Source organism: Brachyistius frenatus, unplaced genomic scaffold (assembly GCF_029030835.1).
Source record: "Brachyistius frenatus isolate BFR_SWC_R1_liver_20210118 unplaced genomic scaffold, ASM2903083v1 Contig_60, whole genome shotgun sequence".
In the NCBI taxonomy this organism is placed as follows: Eukaryota; Metazoa; Chordata; class Actinopteri; family Embiotocidae; genus Brachyistius; species Brachyistius frenatus.
The window spans coordinates 1,556,944-1,575,871 of NW_027210659.1; positions in this window are offsets into that span (position 1 = coordinate 1,556,944).

Consider the following 18,928-nt stretch of genomic DNA (forward strand, 5'->3'; position numbering starts at 1 on the left):
ACTGAAGCCAGAGGAAGAAAATGAACAAATCATGATATTCCACTTTTCATCTGTCCTTTTTGTCCACTCTATTCAGCTGTCATGACACAAGAGTGATGTGCATCAGCCCTTTCACGAAAGCGTTCAATTATGCTACCTTTAATTGAGGCACAGGCAAAAATGCATTGTTCCATAAAACCATTTTCTGTGTTGAAACAAAAGAAACAAGTAAGTTTCTCTGCAGCTTTATACATTCTGTTGAAGTCATGTTCCCAATAACACTTTGTCATTTAATATCGTGCTCCTGAACACCAACTGAATATGAATACAACGATTCTGTAGCTGGCAGTAGTTACTGGTTTGATGGAGCTTGTCAGGATCCCTGTCTACCCCTATGTTCTCCCCTATCACCTCTTCTTCATGTCCCTGTCTCTCTCCCTGTTTGTTATTGTCTGTCATGTGTTCTTGTTTTGGTCTGTGTCTGGAGGGTATGGACTTGTCCACTTCCTGCCTCCAGACACTTCCCACTACCACACCTAATCAGGTTGGCACAGCTGTCTCTCATTCTAATAATCACCACCTCGCAGTATATGAACCTCGGTCCGACACTCCACCTGTGTCAGTCTGTCCGATAACCTCACCTGGTACTATCAGGTCCCGGAAGTCAGTTTGCATGTTTTACAATTCCAGTTCTGATCCCCTGCCTGCCGCAGTTCTATCAGTGTACCTGCCAACCTGTGGTACGTACCTGCTGTCCAGTGTCGATCCACGGAGATCACCTGCGAAGTAGAAGCCTTCCTCCGTAGTTCCTCAGAGATCACCAGTGTGGTGTCCAGCTGTCCTGTGTCAGTCTACGGGAACCACACAGTTGATCCTGCCTGCTGTCATGTGTCGGTCCACTGAGACCACACAGCCAATCCTGCCCTTGTCCTGTGAATTTGAGCTGTTTCAATCAACCCAGGCCACTTCAGAAAGCTACAATGTTTTCTTCTCATCTATTCTTGGTGCCTTTTAATGTATGTTTTGGCCAATTATCCTGCTGGAGGAGCCATGACCTGCAGACAGACCTTACTGATAATTGGTGTTGTGTTTCCCTTCCGAATACCTTAATAGCCACTGATTTCATGTTTCCCTGCATAGGTTCAATTATCCCCCATCCCCATAACATACCTGAGCCTCTGTCTACTATCTGAACGATCTTTCTGTTTAATCTGGAGTAAATTTGAAATGCCCAGGGATGATCCTGTGGGTTTTAAACTTCTTGGAGATGCTACACAGAGGCGTTTGTGTTGCCTTTTTACTTGAACATACATTGCAATTAATTTTTCCCTCATCTCCTCAGTCAACTCTCTTCCTTTATTTCTCTTGTCCATGTTTGGTGTGGTGTGCACAATGATACCCAACAGCACAATTTTGTCCTTTTAAATAGGGTTAATGACAGATTAAAAACACATGATACTAACTTAAGACAATGGCCTGCCTCAAATATTACTGCAATCCCCTTAATCATGACCACTTTTGTTTTGCCCAGGCCCTTTTAGAAGATTTTTCCAGAATAAGCAAGATTTCAACAGAGAAAGTGTAGCAAAGCTTCATCTTCCAGACCTGCGCATTCTAAATCTGCTTTCTCTGTTCCAGCTATAAAAACATACTGTATGATGTAATGTTGCTGTTAGGCACAGTATATCTTGAAAGAACTGCAATGGCACACAGGATGGAACGCAACTTATTAATTCTCACTTGTGACTCATTTACCCGACAAATTGCCTCATTATCTCAAAGAAGCTCAATTTTATCTAAAAGTTTAAGGTTGTTGGTTAGTGAATGCATCTGTGGAGATGACTTTGGTCAGATGTAGTAAGGTAATACAATTTCACAAACACAGCGCAGATAAAAACTCAATGTCCAAAGCACATTGAAATGGCATGTTAGAAAAACAATGTAAATGGTGAAGGCTGAAATGTAATTTTTTTTAACAACCGAAACTAGAAGAAACATTTTCAGTTTTTGACTCATATCTTCAATTCTTCTGGTATTTGGCTTTTTGTTTCAGGTGTCATTTGGTTAACATTGAACTTGACCTTCTGCACTGCACATAACAGTCTGTCTCTGTGACTTCATGCCCTAAAATTACATTGAGCTAAATTTACACAACCTGAGGTCACTGTCACTGCCTGAGAACATGTATACATAAACAATCACATCCAGAGAGACTGAGCTGTCTCTTAGCTTTTGAATCCTCAAGCAAGGACAGTTGTCTCCAAAAGTCTAGACTTAAAATCAGAATGTGACTTTGCCATCCAGCTCACTTGAGTAAGGATACCACAATAAAACAATGTTGAACTGGTCATCTCATTCCATAGCACCTGTCACTTTACATTCATCATTCCAAACTGTATTTATTTATATTTATTTGTATTTTATTTGTTTTTGTGTATATAGTCTGTGTTTTTTTTATTCATTGCTCTTATTTTATTTTATTTTTTTCAATTTCTTTCAATTTTTTTAATCTATCTTACAAGTATTTGTAAATTTGTTCATATTGTGTGCACTTTTTTTTGTCTTGTCAAAACTGATGCTATAAGTAAACCTTTCTTTTAATTATTTTGTGCATGTATACACTTGTCTAATTCAAGCAGCACTTTGAAGACATGATGAATAGTCCCTCTGTGGGAATCAGAGGTGAGAGCAAATATCAGAGAAGGGGTGGGCGTGAAGTGGAAACCCTTTACTAATTAATAAGTCTCCTGTTTGTTTTCTTCCACTTCAAAGGTGCCATGCAGCTCCGGATTCCTGACAGATAAACTGCAATATCACCTGGGATGCAGCACTGTAACTCCCTTTTGCTATGTGAGTTTTTGTGTGTAAAATAGGAGGAAATCTCTTTTTGTCTGATATCAACATGACATTGTTTGAGAGCATGAACTCTCAGGTGAATGTACTATATATTCTGTATTTTCAAGCTTGACAGCAGACTCAAGCTTCTTAAGGAGGAATCCCAAAAGGAGCCCAAGGTTACTGGCAGAAAGTTGTGAGATTTGGATTTAAAGTCTTGTGATATTCCATATTATTCTTATTGTCAACAAATCCCATGAAAAGACAAAGCCAATGATGAATTCACCCCACGGACAAGTAATCCAACTTGCTTGACAAATGTAATATTTTCTCTTAACTGAGTAACACTGGAGGAAAACTAAAGTTCGGCTGTTTTAGTAAATTGCTTTTAAAGTTTTACTTTCTCGGTAGAAATAGATTGCCTTATATTGTGAAGTCCCAATGAATTGACTATGCATTGACACATTGTTTAATTTGGTTTCTTTAGTGGTGGATGAAACTTGGCCAAATATTATGTGAACACACCCACACACACACATACATATATACCTGGGGAAATAAGCCATGGTAAAAGAAAAAAAAAAGTATTTATATTTTTTCCTCAATGTTGACGACACTAACCACCTTGTTTAATAAATGAAGAGTTTTTAATTAACATCTAACCTGTAGGCTACATCCCAAACTTTAAGAAATTAGGTTACAGCTTGTGTGTATGCTCCAAATGCATGAGCAGATATAGATAGAACCAACATTTGGGATGCTGATGAAGCTGTGGCTCCAAGCAAACAACCTTGTAGGTGTTAAGAGGCAGATGTGTCAGTTGGCATTGGCTAAACCTGATCCTGATGTCTGTGCCAATCAGCATCCAGGCTTTGTTTCTGCTGTGCACTTTTGGTAACCCCACTGTGCATTTCACCCACTACTGTTCTGCACTCTTTTTTGAACACATCCCCTCAAGTTACTTCACCTGACCTTATGGTTCAGTCATATGAACTGTAGGTTAAGCAGTTAGTCTTTTACAATGACTGATATTGTCTGCAGTAAATAAATACAGCACTGAACATCCTGACAGACATTTCTCTTGGTTCATTCTGTTTGAGACAGAGAGCAAATATGGTGTCTCAAGCAACCAAGACTTTTTTGAAAATATTTTTGCTGACTCATGCTGAACTCAGGGATAATATACATTATGCATATTAAATCTGATAATTGTTCATTTTGCTACCAGACTGATGTCATGTATCATGAAAGTTCTCATTTAACAAGGAACATTTTTTTTTTCCCTGTTTCATTTACTAAAATATGTGGTTATCTTTCTAATCTTCCTACTTTGGATCTAACAGCATTGGTGAGATGGTTGTAGAGGCCTACAGCCTTCTATTGCTCTGCATGGTACTCATACTACACACTGTGCCATATTCACTCAACTACACCTGCATTTGAATGAGCCAATCAAATCTGAAGGACCTAACGTACAGCAAATCATTGTTAATTAAACCCATTTTCCCTCAAATATGTGTCACATAAAGGTAGATAAAGGACCCTAAATGCCATTTCTTTCTCACTTTCACTTCTAAAACTGACATTAAAAAACTTTTAAAGTATTATATTTTTTGTTGTTTGTTTATTTTAGTGTTGATATTACAAGAACCTTCAAATTGTGTTTTAAGTATTGTACATGCCCTGGGTGAATAGATACTGTTGTTTATTCTATTGTTCAGCATATGGCCCTGTTCCAAAGATGGGAAATCCCAATACTTGAGTTTACAATGATACTTTAGACAATTGTGCGCTTTCATCCTTATGGATAACAAATTGTGTTTGGCCCTTTCAACCCGATAATGACTCCTTTCAAAAACCAGAACCAAATAGTTTTCCCAGTTTGGTGTGGAAGAACTAATTTGACCGCAACACCCCTTTAAACACTTTTGAGATGAACTGGAACCCTGACTGAGAGTCTGTCTTTACTACCCAGTAACTGCTGAACCTTATCAGTGATGTTGTTGCTGAATCCCTGCAGCCAAGCCTGAAACGTTTGGGTGTCCCGGTTTGACCATAGAGCATGTGCTATCTTCCTTATTAAGTATTTTATGTTTTATGACTTGGTGGACTGAAGACTACCCCCTATAGAGAATGATGTATAGTATTCATGGGTCCAGTTTACAAAAGCACTTTGTGGTCCATTCATGTCACAAATGGTTGCAGCATTATGTTTTACACAGCATTGTTGGTCACACATTGCTGATAAACCTTTAAGCCCTATGAGGCTGTAGCTTGGTCATGCACAGGCCTTTGTTTTGTTTCACATGGTATGTGTTAAATAACTGAGTTTAAAAGAAGAAAAAAATAAGCATAAAGACAAAAAGAGTACAGTACAGAACAGAACAGTAATGCTCTCACAACAGAGATAAGTAAACTCCCCCACAGTAGAGATCCAACAGAAATGTCTTATGGACAAAAAAGTGCTCAAATTAATACACGTTGATAACAATAATGCTGGTAAATTAACTTGTTTAAGGATAATGCATTCTAGCTTTTGGCAAAAAAAAAAAAAGAGCAGCTGACAATGCAGAAACATCCTTCTAAATCACTTTAGTTCATAATAAAAGTTTATTACAAAAACAGTGTAATTAGGCAAAACAAAACTTTAAATCCCTGTTGCAGTTGTAGTTTCCTCTTTCCTGTGTGTCTCCCTTTGCTGCTAGACACTTGTACTGACATCATTCAGCCAAAGATTGAGATTTTTTTTCGTCATCCTGCCTGTTCTAAAACTCAGAGCTCATGAAGTCACTCCGGGGGTGAAGCAGTCAGTACGATTAGCATCCTGCCTGCACTGTCACCAGAGACAAACACCCTGCTGTGTGTACAATACTTTAGATGGAGAAATGTCTGACAGATGCTTCCTTCTATAACCCTGTACCCTGAGAAAAACTTGCTTTCACATTTCCTCACATTCCTCCATTGATACCGTAGCATAAGACTGGATTCTCACCGATAGCAATGACACACAATTTGCATTTTAATTTCAACATACCACACGTGAGTTAACGTTGACTGAGCCTCAGCCTCACAAAATCTGACACTGCTCTCTCTTGTCCAGCTATTAATACCAAGCATCCAAGAAAGGTTATGTTAGAAGGAAATTAACAGTCTGATCTTACATTCTTCTGAAACATTAGCTACAATGCAATGCAAGAAGAAAGCTGTTTCTTAATTTTTACATCTGTTAAATGGATTAACTGATGAGGACACATAATTCGACCTGGAATTTATAGCTTTATCCTTAGCTTTTATCAAACCCTTTTACATGGTAGTCTAAAATGTGTCCGTTATAGATGATATTTTGGTTGATTGTTGGTTGAAAACATATCCTTAGTTTGGCATATAGTTACAGCTAAAAAGAAATGTCATTTCAATAGAAAAAAAATAAGACCAAATCTGTTTTGTTATATTCCCGCTTCTAATTATATAAAATATTATTTATTGTATACACTATTTCAGTCCAAACACCAAAACAGATGGGTTAGATTTTGGTCTAGATGGTACAAATTATAGGGAAGACACATCCTCAAGTTCAAAATACAAATTCAATTTGAGGGACAATTTTGAACTAAAGACTGAATTTGAGTGGCACAGTGGTGCAGTGGTTAACACTGTCACCTCACAGCGAGGAGGTTCTGGGCTTGATCCGGGACTGGGGCCTTTCTGTGTGAAGTTTGCATGCTCTCCTGCTCCCACCGTCCAAAGACATGCATGTCAGGTTAATTGGTGAGTCTACAAAATTGCCCTTAGGGGTGAATGGTCTTTATTTCTATCTGTCCATAAGTGTTGGCCCTGTACAGTACTGGCCACCTATCCAGGGTGAACTCTGCCTTTGCCTGAAAGTACGATGGGATAGGCTCCAGGCTCCCGTGACCCTGTTCAGGATAAAGCAGGTATAGATAATGGATGGACTTAATTTGAAGGGCATCAACAAAACGAAGGAAAGAGACAGGTTGAAGGAAACAATATGAAACCCTTTTTAAAGTAGAATGTAGCTCACTTACCCAACAAAATATGCAAAAGAATATTCTAGAAATTAAATATGGCTCAGTTAAGTGAGATACAAATCAACTCCCTGTTCAGATTACAACTTCAGATTCCTGGCACTAGCTGTAATTTAGACATGATAGGAGAGAGCACAGTGAGATGAGCCACAGTTATATAAGACATGTACAGAATGTCAGGATGTTATGTCTTCTTTAAAAACGTCAACCATTTTACCTGTTGTTCTGTGCTCTACAGATGAGAGCTATGTCAGACAGGGTTTCTTTGCATTTATTAAGGCTGAGACATGTCTGTCAAGGAGTCAACGAGAAGTCTGATAGAACTTTGATGTATGTCTGGATTTGAATACAGTACAGTGGTTTTGAGAATCTTTGGCAATCCACAGGATAACTTGGAATCAATTCCTGATTCAAGAAAAGATATTTTGCTTAATTAAATAAAAAGAGGCAGGCAGTAAATTAATTTCTTCACTCAACCAGAGTTTGCTGACGTTTTGTAAAGTGAAGCAGTGTGCTTTGTGTTTTGGCAAGCTACATTTTTTTAGCTGGAGTTTGTGCTGCCCTCGCTAACATTAGTCACATTTTATGAGGACTACTTTTGCATTCCCTTGCAATATGTTTCGTGTTCTCTCACAAGATATTGCGTTTCCTTAATATTTCAAGATTGGGATAAAAAAAAAAAAACACCCACAAAGCATCCAAACTTGCATATTTGAATACTAAGTAAAAAAAAATCCAAACATCATTTTTGACCAATGTTAGCTTAACAAAAATAGATTTTGTATTTTTTCGAAAAAGTGAATCACAAGAAAACAGAATATTATGCAAAGTTTTAACTGAAACTGATCTATGTGCAGTGGGTTAGATGCAAACCACCTCTGCCAGGTCTTAAACTCTAACCACATGTCCAAGACGGCTTTCTGACATTTCGGTAATGAAATAGTGTGAGTAGCAGCAGAGTGATCATGCTGCTCTTCATTTTGTTTTTATAACTGATAAGTGATAACACATGTTCTCATGCTGAATCAGAGGCAGATTTTTGTTGACTTATTACCACTTGCTGGATTGTTTTGGCAATCTGTAGTCAACCATGACTCATTTATAAACATATCAAAACGATTCAAAATTTTATCAACAGCACCAACTGTTGCTTTTATTTTCCTCTGGACCTACCTCTTGTTTCTCTCAGTACTTTCATCATAACTAGTTCATATGTTTACTCAAGTTGAAATATTTTAAATATAAACACTTATGATGCATGACACCAAAACTAAATCTAGTCAGTCAGCTATTTTATAATTTTTTTTTTTTTTATAAAGGACACTTAAAAATGGTCTTCTTTTGTCTATTCAACAGTCCAAAACCCAGCAGTGGCAGTAGTCATAGAAAACCAACAAACATCTACATTTAGGGAGCACTAGTTCATTTTTGGGATGTTGTTCAAATATTGACTTTAGCAGTGTGTCTTGAGGAAGCATTGGAAGACCACTCAGCCAACATGATCTGAATGTTAGTACAAATAAATGCAGCTCCATGTTCCCCTGTTCGTATCTGAACCGGTGCTCCATCACGTAACAGCAGGTTTGTTAGTTTTGGATATTTAATCTCTTGTGTGATTCTGCAGCTGAACAATACTAACAGCAGGATATATTTACTGATTAGTTCTTTGAAGCACAGACTGTGCATGACGCTTGTTTCACCAAAGACCCCTGTGGGTTTACCTTTTTTTCCTTTAGTTTATTTCGTGTTCTTTCCGACACACATCAGACCCACTGCTGTGGGAGAGCCGCTTCGTCTTAGCGCAGTTTATTTTATCCCACAACAGCGCAGACGCACAAATTGATCTGACCTGAGCCAATGAGGTTCTCACGTTTCAGGCTGTGAATTAGCCTTATAAACTCAAGGTGAAATACGCCGTATATTTCTCACAGACAAGAGGCTCATTAAGCACAGATGTCTTGTTTTGTTGAATTCGTGTTGCTTAAACTGCTCTTCTCATGCATATGTCCATGTTCTTGTGCTTATTTACTTGTTTACCTCCGTGGTGTAATACGTGTTCATTTGCATACAGAGCGGGGAAGTGAGATCCAATCACAATCACTCGAGAAGCATTTGGAGATGCATGAATTGCAAGGTGAGAAGACACATCTTAAATCTGTCTACTTGTGATGTGATCTTGCTGGGATGCAGGTTGATGCAAGGTGGAAACTCCTTATTTGTGCTGTTGTATTTGAGGGTAGATCTCATCATTGATCTCCTCTCCTCTCTCTTTCACTGGATTTATATGATACCATTGCATCTTATTATCTTTATGCCCTCTCTCTCCCATGGTTTTGTTTCTTGTTTTTTTGTTGTCTTCATGCAGATCTCCGCACTCGTTTAGTTTATACACCTAAAACAGTGGTGCAATTGCACCTAGTGTAAATTGTGCTGATGCGGTTGGGTGTAGTGCAAAAAGGTCCAGTAATGTAAAACATTTTAATTGTTTAGCAGAGTGACGGCCTGCAGATAAAAATTGTTCTTGCTTCTGGTGGTCTTGATGCACAGTGCTCTGTAGCGCCTACCAGAGGGGAGGAACTGAAACAGAGGGTGTCCAGGGTGGGATGGTTCTGCAGAAATGCTACCGGCCCGTTTCCTGACTCTAGATGAGTATAAGTCCTGAATGGAGGGTCTGCACCGATGATTTTCTCTGCAGTCCTGACTGCCCGTTGGTCCTCTCCTGTTTATCCTCTCCATGCTCCCCCTATGTAACATCATCCGCAGCCACAGTCTCCACTTCCAAATCCATCACCGCTGCGACTCATTCTACCCTGACCACCTGCATCACTGAAATAAAATCCTGGATGCAAGCTAACTTTCTCCAACTGAAATCAGAAATGATTACCCCAAATCCCTCACCAAATGCACTCAGAACTTTTCTCTCACCATAGACAACTCCAATCTGTCCCCCTCCCCACACATCCGAAACCTTGGAGTCATTTTCAACAGCAACCTCTCTTTCTAACACCACATCAAACAGATCACCAGAACTGCCTTCTTTCACCTCAAGAACATCGCCTGACTCCGTCCCTCACTCTCCTTCTGTGCTGCCGAAACCCTTATCCATGCCTTCATCACATCCAGACTGGATTACTGGACATTATCCAAAGTCCTGAACAAACTCCAGTATATCTAGAACTCAGCTGCACGCCTGATTACACACTCCCGTCCCCGTGATCACATCACTCCTCTCCTCCAGAACCTCTACTGGCTTCAAGTCCCTCAACAAATCCAGTTCAAAGTCCTTCTCCTCACCCACAAAGCCCTCTACAACCAGGACTCTCTCAAAAAATGTTTTAGGAAGTGATTTATGACATGACACGGACTTCTAACAGCAAAGCTCCTTATGCAAAGCAAAGCTGGATGCTGGCAGAAATGGACAAAATTATTAAAGCCGGATGTTTGCAGAATGAGAAAAACTGAAAAAAAAAAAAGTTAAGGCACGAATGCTTATAAAATGTATGTAGCTGTATCATTCTGAAAGCAGGGAATGACCTAAAAAGTTACACAGACATATGGAAACATTTAAAACACTTGAGTGTAAGAAACAAGCAAGAAATCTGTTTTATAATCCTAAATTTCATATAAATGTTCACATAAGAACATAAGAGACAGAGGTCAAGTGTGAAGTATAAACACATCGCCATCAACCCACACAGTTAACAAAAAATTTCCTCCCTCCTTCAAAGCACACCACACGTATACCAACACACAATACCCCGAAATTAAACAGCTGTGCTCCAGTGAGAATGAATCTCACACAGGTACAGAATCTCTTCTATATTTTTCCTCTTTGGTTTATTCCTAAAGCTGCATTCAGTTAGGATATTTTCTCTTGGTAGGTTGCTGGGAAACCAAGAACTGAACACAAGGTCTGTGTTCCTAAGATTTATGTCTATTACACTGAGTAACAACATGTTATTTTTTTCCCACAAACTATAGGTTGACCTTTATAATACGTTTTACAGTGAATTAAAATCTGTTTTTAAAACTTTTTTTTTTTCATACGGCATTGCTCTTAAGTGACAGAGGAATTAAGCTTACATTACGTGCTCATATAACTGTTATCACACTTAAAATATATACAAACTTACTTAAGTGTACAAGTGTATGATTTTCACCTATATATGGCCTGAAGAACTAAGGAACATTCCTGTCTCAGATATATAGGCACTATACATTGTAAGTATCTTGGATCAAAAAACCTAAATGACTTCTGAAATCCTATTTACATTCAACATGGAAAAATAAATAGGAAACAGATATTTTTTGCATGGGACAAAGTCTTTGTTAACCAGTGTTAGTGCACTTGGTAGCACTCAAGTTCACCAGAATTTCACAGAAAAACAAAGCAAAAAAGTTTTGGATTCAGTTGGATTCATGAAGAAAGCATTATTATGCTGCCAAACCAGCAGAGGTATTGATTTTGAGTGCATCTTATGTAGCATGCAAATCTGGAAGATAAAATATTTTAATTGTTGCGCACTCTGTCAGATGAAAACTACATACGGGTCAGAATTCACAGTCCTCGGAGCTCGGTGCTTCGGTCTGGCTTCCGGTGCAAAATGAAATATAAAGACAGATGTGGCCCACGGAAAAGGAAAAGTGAAGCTTCAAATTGTCCTTAAAGTGTTGATTAAAGTGGGTTGAATAAAAGGGACGTCTATTGACCGCAATATTAACTATTAGTACACTCAATAAAAATGCAAAATCGACATGTGTTCACTCCTATTTTTCATGAGTTGAAGTAAAATATGTAAAGCTTCGTTTATGTACAACAAAGGTTTATTTCTCTTAATTTTTGATCAAATATTTGTTCAAATCTGTTGGTGAGCGTTTCACCTTTTGCAAAGATGATCCAGCCACTTGACAGGTACAGCACATCAAGATGCTGATTAAAGAGCATAATGTTGCACATATGTGCACCTCTGATCCTGGTTCTGTCGGAGGTTTCTTCCTGTTAAGAGGGAGTTTTTCTTCCCTCTGTTGGAAGTTTTTCTCCCTTAAAGAGGAGTTTTTTTTTCCCTCCTAGCTTATGTGGGAATTGTTGAATTGTTGGGTTTCTCTGTTTAATGTTGTAAAGTTCCACTGTAAGGACTTTAATGTGTTGTTAAGTGCCATGAAATAACCTGTATTGTGATTTGGCGCTATATAAATAAAATTGAATTGAATTGAATTGAATTGAATTGAATTGAATTGAATTGAATTGAATTGAATTGAATTGAATTGAATTGAATTGAATTGAATTGAATTGAATTGAATTGAATTGAATATGTACCTTGGACTGGTCACAAGAAAAAAAAAACACCCTGAAATGCATAGTTTATCTTATATTTTATGAGGTACAATTTCACATGTGGCTACAGATATGCATTTTTTTTCTTGGGGGGTGGGGGAGAGGTCAGTATAGAGAGTTAATCAGGTTGTTGACTGTGGCCTGTGTAGTGCTCGTTCTTGCAACGAAGATGTTGTTAAATCAGCTGAAATCAAATTATAAAACACAGGCTAAATTGTGATTTGAAGTTTCTAAACATTACTATGTAACGACATGAATGACTAAATTGATGCCTGTCGACAAAATAGCTCCACGTAGTTAGCATACTTGATAAAGTAGTTTACCCTTAACTGGGCAGGAGACCAGTTTTTGTTCTTTGCAGAAAGTCACATACATGTCGCCTGTTTGCACTCTAGCTCCACAGGGAGGAATTTAATGTTGAGGAGGACCAAAACTCGGAAATTATCACTTTGTGTTAAGTCATAAAATCCTAACATTAAAAAAAGAAAATAGCAGGGGACACCCTAAGTTAATATTTTCGTCAGGTATGTGGGAACCTGCTGCTTTTATGGGACACCGCCAGGGGTGTTTTCCTATTTGTTAGAGCACGTAGTTAAGTTATGGCCCATTTCTAAGGTTGTGTAACTACTGTTTCTGGGGGACACATTTATAGACAATCATCAACTATAACTGATCACACAATCAAATGTGAGCCTGAATTTATGAATGATTGAATAATTCATTACTTTACAACAGTTAGCATAAAGCCATAGAAGGTATATAAGTCTCAATTTATGCGAAATGCAAACATTGTATTTCCTCACCTTAAGAAATAAAAGTGGCTCAGCCTCCAGTGCACTATTGTAGGAGGTCTGTCCCCTTCTCCATTCACACCCTGCTGCCCATAGTGAGGCAACAGTCAGCATGTTGCAGCTAGAACTGCAAAAGATTTGACTGAATAATCTTATGCAACCAGTAGCTGCTTGTTGCCATTCATCGGCCCCATTCTTTACAGTTACTTCTTTACATGCTCTATCCACGTCACTTGTGTTCAATTTCAGATCTTTTTTTGTGGTCGTATTTGAAGTGTACGATGCAGCAGCTGAGCTTTGTTCTGGACACAATAAAGATTAAGATTCTTACCTCAGACAGATTTATTAATCCCTAGTATGGAAGCTCATTTCCCACCACATCAATTTATACTTTCAACAAACAATATAGAACCTGCATTTATGATACACAAAAAATAAAAAACGCAACATGAAAAGCCATTTGAGACATAATTAACAACCGAAAGGTGCAATAGATCTAACTACATGTAAGCGTGTTCATAAAAAAAAAACCAAACTGATTTAATAGAACATTTAGTCATCATTAAGCACTCACTGAGTCTATTAAAAGCACAGTAATGAATGGCCTTCATAATTTTGTCAAAAACAAGATTGGCACTCGTTCTCTTTTCATAAATTGATTCTGTATACCCCATGATCCTTTTCAGACCAGTTAGTTTAATCAATCAATGTCACTATAATAGCCTTTCTATTTATTTGTCTCTACACATATACACATGAAGATAAATATAACATTATATGTTATATAACATTACATTCACTTATTCACTTTTATCCATTGTAGTGTACACGGGTTTATTTTCAAGCTGAAACCCCCCACCCCACCACAGCCCCCACCTCCCCAATACAAATAAATCATAAAATAAAAGTAAGGTTTGATACTGGCTCAGATTAATTGCTTATTTTGTAAACAAATTTCATCTTTAATTGCGCTATACAATTGTGGCATTTTAGGGCTTCCATATCTTAGTGGAGTGCTTCAAATTGGATGTATCTGTTCATTTCAGCCATTAGTCACTTGACTTAATTGGCAGTGTCCCCTCAGCAGCGTTATTTAATTTTTTTTTTTTTTTTAAAGTCATACAGGAATATTTACAGCAGCAGAGCGCTTTCAATCGCGGCTGCTAGACCATCTGTGATCTGCCGTCTCACTTCAGCATTACATTAGACTTGTCTTAAAAGCGTCCTCTTGACATTTAGGAGACAGCGTCTGGAAGAGATCAGGGGGGATGTCATTCAACCATTAGCCTGTTCATCCAGCTCTTATCCCTCCCCTCCACTCTCGACGTCACCGCATCGAACACGAACGGATCTAACTGGTATTCCTCCACTTGCGCTCTGAGCGGCAGGCAGAGCGCATCATGTACCAAGAGAAGCGCGTCCCAGCGACTCACATCAATCCGGACTGATACTGAACACAGCAGGAGTCTGAACTTGATTATTTTTTTCCGTGCTGCTCGTCTGTGTATTTTCTTTTTCTTAGATTTACGTATGCCTTATTCAGAGGAAAGTGGACGTGGTTTTTTTTTTACTTTTCTTTTGTTTTCTGAGAGCACACTCCCAGTCATCACCTTGACTTGAAAAAAACAAACAAACAAGGTAAGACAAATTAATAGAAAGCACACTATTTTTACAAAAATCGGTACAGACAATGGAACACAAGTGATAAATGTGTGGCTACAGGTGGTTATTTATCTTTTCGATAGTTTTTTTAAACTCACTTCTGTTTTGACTGAGTTCTTAAAGTTACAGTTGGTCTTTGTCACGATTAAAGCTCATTAAAGGTTTGACTGGGTTTCTCAAGTCAGCGACCTATGTTTCCATGCGCACCCCACTTACTCTGCGTCCAGCCAGTTTCCACCACTTTGATGCGCAGATCTCCATTTGGTCACAGACACCTCTTTGTCTAAAAGTGGTCAATCATGCGTGTTGTTTCGCTCAGTCACCACCTTCAAGTCCGCTTCCAGTTAATTAACGCGCCATTTGATGCGCAAATCTCCCAGCAGGGGATATTAATCAAAAGCAAAATAGCCGTGGTAAGTTTCGTCAACGCATGTGAATGCTGCTATGCGCATAATGTTGGCACAGTAGTTTTATGCATCTGTTTTCTGGTCGTTGCTTCGCTCTGATCTTCCTGGTCGCTGTTGACAGAGGCGAACCGCACAAATTCATGTTTGCGTGTTACCATCAGTACGCAGGGGCAAACAGGGGCGTAGCTACATGGTTGTCTTTGGGGGCAGGGAAATTACAATGGCTGATGGTTTGATGAGCAGTGATTAAAAAAATGAACAAATTACAGAACAATTATCTTCTTGTGGCTTTTAAAACGTTCCACATGCTTTATAAAAACGTCCACTGGTTATTGAACATTTACTTTGTGCATCTTATGCAGGTTACTGAGTTAGAGCATGGGACATATTTCAAAATGAAAACAAACATCCTCATTACAGCAAACTGTCAATTATTTTAATACATGCAGCAAAGGAAACCAAAATATCAAACTTAATCATACTAATAAAATGGGAATGATGTGGAATTTAAAAATGGAACGAGGTGTGTAACTGTTTTTTTTTTTTTTTTTTTAATGGGATCTCTTCATTTTCATATTTATTTGAGGCTGTATATTTGCCAATAATCTAGTAATGAAATTATTTTTAATATTATTAATTGTTGGTTTAGTTTACATGTGGAATAAATTCAGTGATCACAACATTTTTTGTGGCATATTTAGGACGTGTGCAAGTGTAAGTTCTGGTGTGGCTTTTGTAGCTAGGTAATGTTAGTGACATCATAGTAGTGTAATAAGATGACATAATGAGAAGAATGTTGATGACAGCAAGAGAATTTCTGCAGTTGTGCAAGTTATTATTTAGTCAACATGGATCAGAAGGAAAGCCTCACAGGCCTGGTGTCCTGCTCTGGTAAAATTGGTGAATTGATAAACAGTCCATTCCAGTTGGTTAATAAGATTAAATTGTGTGAAATGTTAAAATGATAAGGTTATGGTTAGTTTTGAATTCTGAACAATACATTTTTTCACCAATAATATATTTCAACCTACCAAATTAAAAAAAACAAACAAACATAAAAACCAACCAATTCCATTTCATATTTAGGAAAAAAAAAAAAAAAAAAAAAATCCAACTAACAAGAATCTCGCTGTTTACCATTTAACCATTTAACTTTTTATAGAGTAGTAATCCGAAATATGGCAAACCTTTTATTCATGGTCAAACTGATTATTTAAAGCAAATCCTAATCCAGATCTGGGTCAGTGAATTATTGAATACAGTTTTTCTCAGTTATTATGATGCGGGCCCACATGCTTCCTCGACCATGCCACCTCCAGACTTGTGCTTTTGAGTGATGCTCCTGATGAGGAATAGGAAGCATTCATGAATCTGGACAATTAATCACACAGTTATGGGGCCAAAGGTTTAAACATGCAACCAAGCTGCTGCTTGTTTATATTTTTTATAAAGTTTCCAAAGCTTTCAATTTGAGCATTGTCAAGGACACAAATTAGACGTTTGCCTTTATTGTTCTTAGTTTTTGTTTCATTTTTAGTTTATTAGATTGATTTGAAACAGGGAACATGGACAAAATACATTCATCTCAAAAAGAGAAAAGATGCTTTGTACCAGATTTAGCTACTAGCTGCACTGTCCATCTTGCACTCCTTGCACAGGAGATAGTAAATTCCTTGAAAAACCTTGTTCAGATTGTTACTGGGTAGTAATAATTGTCATACAAACCCAGCAATGACTGCAGTTTTCTGTAATTTAATGGAGAGGTACACAGAATAGCAAAGAAACGGACATTTAAAGTATTAATATAAAAGGGATTCATTAAATCTGGTCGAACAAATGAAATATAAATTTTCCATGCTGATATGAATCAGCAGTGAATTGTGAAAGTAATTCACTAAAGGAGAGAGAAGACATTTAATTTCATTTTCATTGCAATCATGGCTTATGATCACGATACTGATTTTGAAGTCAAGTATGAGACATTAATATTGGTTTTATTTGACTAAATGTTGCCAGCGCTTTGCCTCAATAGGATGATTCTTTGCAAATGTCCCAAACAACAAAATCTCTCAAACTTGTTCATGACACGAGAGTACTAAAAGGTGTGTATATAGAGATGACGTTTTTTTCCTTCCACTCATATCATGTTTCATATCAGAAAGATGTCATCTGAAACCATTTGTCATCGACACCAAATATGACATCCAATTTAATGCAAAGATGAAGGGGAATATGTGATATGCAGTTCAATGCCACAATGTCTTCATGATCACATACTACAAAGTGTAATATAGTCATATTTTCAATCTACCACATCCTTTAGGGCATGCACAAATCAAACAAATCCTTTTTAGAGACTTGGTCTCTACAGTACATAGTCTCAGAATTCAAATATTTTCTTGACAATTTTTCTATTTAAAGCTTTTCATATAATTTTATATTTTATATTTACCTATTTGGTATATTTTTCTCATTGCCTGGTACCCACTATTGACCTGCAAGAGAGGAAGCAGATACCAAATAACAGAAAAACACCATTATCTTGTGTCCACAGACTCGGCCTGTTTTAAGATTAAGAGGAAAAGGACTGTTATTGGAATCTCAGAAATTGTACGATTTAGGCTGTAATTAGGTCGACATTCAGGCCAGTTCTTTAAAAACAGCTTCAATTATTACACATACTCTTACATACACAATATCCTGCTTAGACTGCCAGAGCACATCTACGTGTGTATAAATAAGTAATTAAAACAACTGAGTTGGGTGCATATTAAAGAGCTTTCAAAGTCTATACCTCCTTCAGTTAGCCTATTTATCTTGTATTCGGATTCATTTTTTATTTATCTTATTCACATGGAGAAAGCAGCATTACAGCAGCAAAGTGTGATTACCAACCGTGAGGTTTATCACTATCAGTGAAATGGAACTATTTCTTGGAGCCATTTCAATTGGCATCATAAAGGAGGTGATAAACGAGACATTTTAATTTGTAAATATCAAAAAAGCACCGACAGTCAGTTTGACAGGAAATTCACAATATTCTTTTTCACTTGAAGTTTGCTTTTGTCCTCAAGCACTGCCACATGAGTAATATCCAATGAGGATTAGACACATTTGTAATCAGACATAATGAGCAGGATTCATTATCACAACAGCCACACTTAAACTATGTGATGCAAATCTCTGCCCTTTAATTTCACAGATACTGTCAGTTCTTTATTTGCAGTTGGCTGAAAGAGCAAATTAACTTCAAAACACTTGTGTACATTAGAAATAGCTGTTCAAGGCAGAGGTGGCATTTACATTTCTGGGCCTCTTTTGTCATCCCATATAAATAGCAGTTAATTTATTTTTTCTCTGCGTGCGTCAGTTTCTCATCGGGCTACAGTCAGGCGATAGATGATGTTTACAAGGACTGCAGACAAATAGTGTGAATAGAAAGCAAACATGTAAAAAGGTACTAAAATTCCTGAATAAGATTTAAGGTTAACCCTTTAATTATTATTTTTTTTTTTTTTATGTGAAAGAATTTTAGATGTAAGAATGAGTCTGGAGTGTTATAATCGGTTTTAGGAATTTGACTGATTAACCGAGCACATCAAGCCTTTCAGTCACTATTATAAATACAAACAGAATCTAACAATGTTGTCTTTTAAAAAGGTTATTTAAGCACAAAAAAATACGTTGTTGTTTCATGATGCCAATACTATCGCTTCAAAGTTTTCCATATTTTAACCATTGAGTAGAAAAGTGATGGGATTTTCGTTCGGACAATATAAAAACTAAGCATTTATAAAGCCTGCATTTTTAAGTCTTCAATACTTCAATTTATGTAAGCTGATTCAACATTAAGTCATCTTATCGTCTGTCATT